Below are 2,548 nucleotides of genomic sequence, written 5' to 3' on the forward strand. Positions count from 1 at the left end.
ATAGACTTATCATTCCACTAAGTATTAACTATAGTTCCAAGCACTGAATCTGCTTAATAACCAAAATGTAAAGACCTTACCTTGTGGTTTGTAATGTCTCATTAACAGAAATGTGAACTTTGATAACAGTTTAACTAAAATATTTCTTTATTTCAAGCTATCAGATGACATTGACATATTTGCATTTTCTATCTGTGTATACGTAATGACTTTCTTCAAGGCTTCAAGATCAGGATTGTCTTATGCCTTTGCATCACGGACCTAAGAGACCCCAATTATTTGAAGATGGGATGGGGACAAAATGTGGGTCCCCGTAGTCCCTACTCTGTGCAGCATCCATTAGATGACCACCGTACATATCACCAAAGTAATGACAGTAAGTCCTAAATCCAAAGTGCAACTTTAATACTGCAATTCCAAAAAAAATAAAGCTGTATACAACTCTTGGAATAACTCACCCAAATAAATAGCTTTATAACAGACAGACAGACAGACAGACAGACACACACACACACACACACACACACACACACACACAAAAGACCTAGCTAGATGCTTGCAGATGTCAGCACGGAAAAGAAGGGAATCTTGGATCGCTCTGGGTCGGGGTGGAGGTTGGTGGGGGGAGCGGCTCAGGCACGCCGCATCACCAGCCTCTCCCCGATCCCTCTCCCTCTCGGGCCAGGTCGTTTCTGGGCCCACCCAGGGAATCCTCTCAGGTGGTGCCCACCTGCAACTAGTCGACCAGAGCCCCCAGGGGACACAGCCTAGGCACCCGCCCATGGGTTCATATGGAACTTCAATTCCCCTAGACAACAGGAAGAGGAGACCAGGGGCGGGGGCGTGTGGACGGAGGGAGGCTAGGGGTGGAGATGGGACCCATCTAAGATGGAAGTCCAGTCCATAGCGTTTCCGAGTGGGCGCCAGACCCACCACCTCAGAGTGGCAATACCTGTCACAGGGAAACGAAGGTCCGTGAAATCCACGCTCCCGGAGACAGCGTGGATTTCACGGGGAGAAGAAGACAGCTTGCAGCACGCTACCTCCTGTCCCGGGGTCAAGTTTTCACTCCCAAATTTCGCATTTCTTCCCCCCCTCAACAAAGTTCCGCTCTCGTTGCCCAGGCTGGAGAGCAGTGGCACGATCTCGGCTCGCCGAAACCTCCGCCTCCCGGGTTCCAGCGATTCTCCTGCCTCAGCCTCCCGAGTGGCTTGGGATGACAGGCACGTACCTGTATAATCTCAGCAACTCGGGAGGCTGAGGCAGGGGAATCGCTGGAACCCGGGAGGTGGAGGTTGCAGTGAGCCCAGGCTGTAGCGTAGCGTGGTGCAATCTCAGTCGACCGCCACCTCCGCCTCTCGGGTTCAAGCGATTCTTCTGCCTCAGCGTCCCGAGTAGCCGAGACTACAGGCGCACGCCACCACGGCCAGCTAATTTTTGTATTTTTAGTAGAGACGGGGTTTCACCACGTCGGCCGGGATGGTCTCGATCTCTCAAGCCCGTGATCTGCCCGTTCCATCCATGCTCACGCCTGTCATCGCAGCAGTCTGAAAGGCCGACGTGGGAGGATGGCCGGAGCGCCAAAGTTTGAGATCATCTCGAGCCGTCAGTCGACACCACCTCCGCCTGTATAAATTGATCATCATCATCATCATCATCATCAGCAGCAGCAGCAGCAGCAGCAGCAGCAGCAGCATCGTCAAAATTTAAAAAGGAATATATGTGTCCAGAGTGCGGGCCACAAAGCGAGACCACGTGCCGATGTCTTGGTCCAAAGCGTTGAGGCTGGAGTGACCCTGGGCTACAGAGCGAGACCCTGCCTTTAAAGAGAGACAGACGGGGGCGAGGGGGGGTGGCCGATGTGGGGAAGGGGGGGGAGAGAGAGAGAGAGAGAGAGGGGGGGGAGAGAGAGAGAGAGAGAGAGAGAGAGAGAGAGAGAGATGCGAGCCTGCCTCGATGGAAAGAAAAATGTGAGCCTTCCCCCAAATAAATAAAATAAAATAACTAATTAAATAAATGCATGCATGCACGCACGCATGCGTGCGAGGGAGCCTGCCTCTAAATAAATCGATTGATAGATAAATAAACAAATAGCCGGGCACAGTGGCTCAGGCCTGTAATCCCCCAGCGCTTTGGGAGGCTGAGGCGGGTGGATCACCTGAGGTCAGAACATCGAGACCAGCCTGGCCAACATGGTGAAACCCTGTCTCTATTTAAAAGTAAATAAATAAATTAAAAAAAAATGAATGAATGAATGAATGAATGAATGAATGAATGAATGAATAATAAAAGCGAGCCTGCCTCTATATAATTAGATAAATAAACGCAAGCCTGCCCCCAAATAAGTGAGTGAATGAATGAATGAATGCCTGTAGAGAAATACTCGAGACCCCGCCTCTAACTAAATTAACGAACGGACGAAGACATGACAAACGTAAGAATGACATGGAAGAGTTAAGAAGCCATAAGAAGAGCCAGGTGCGGTGGCTCACACCTGTGGATTCCCAGCACTTTGGGAGGCCGAGGCGGGCGGATCATGAGGTCAAGA

General features: G+C 50.7%; 1 long non-coding RNA gene across 1 annotated transcript in view; it reads right to left on the minus strand.

Annotated features, from left to right (window-relative positions):
* Positions 1–681: 681 nt before the first annotated feature.
* LOC135273314 (uncharacterized) overlaps positions 682–2,548 on the minus strand; it is a 21,062-nt gene continuing 19,195 nt past the window's right edge. The window contains exon 3 of the long non-coding RNA XR_010341100.1: positions 682–1,626. This is a non-coding gene — a long non-coding RNA (uncharacterized LOC135273314). The remainder of the gene's footprint in view (positions 1,627–2,548) is intronic.

Source organism: Aotus nancymaae, unplaced genomic scaffold (assembly GCF_030222135.1).
Source record: "Aotus nancymaae isolate 86718 unplaced genomic scaffold, 86718_ANA_hifiasm-v0.15.2.pri h1tg001012l, whole genome shotgun sequence".
In the NCBI taxonomy this organism is placed as follows: Eukaryota; Metazoa; Chordata; class Mammalia; order Primates; family Aotidae; genus Aotus; species Aotus nancymaae.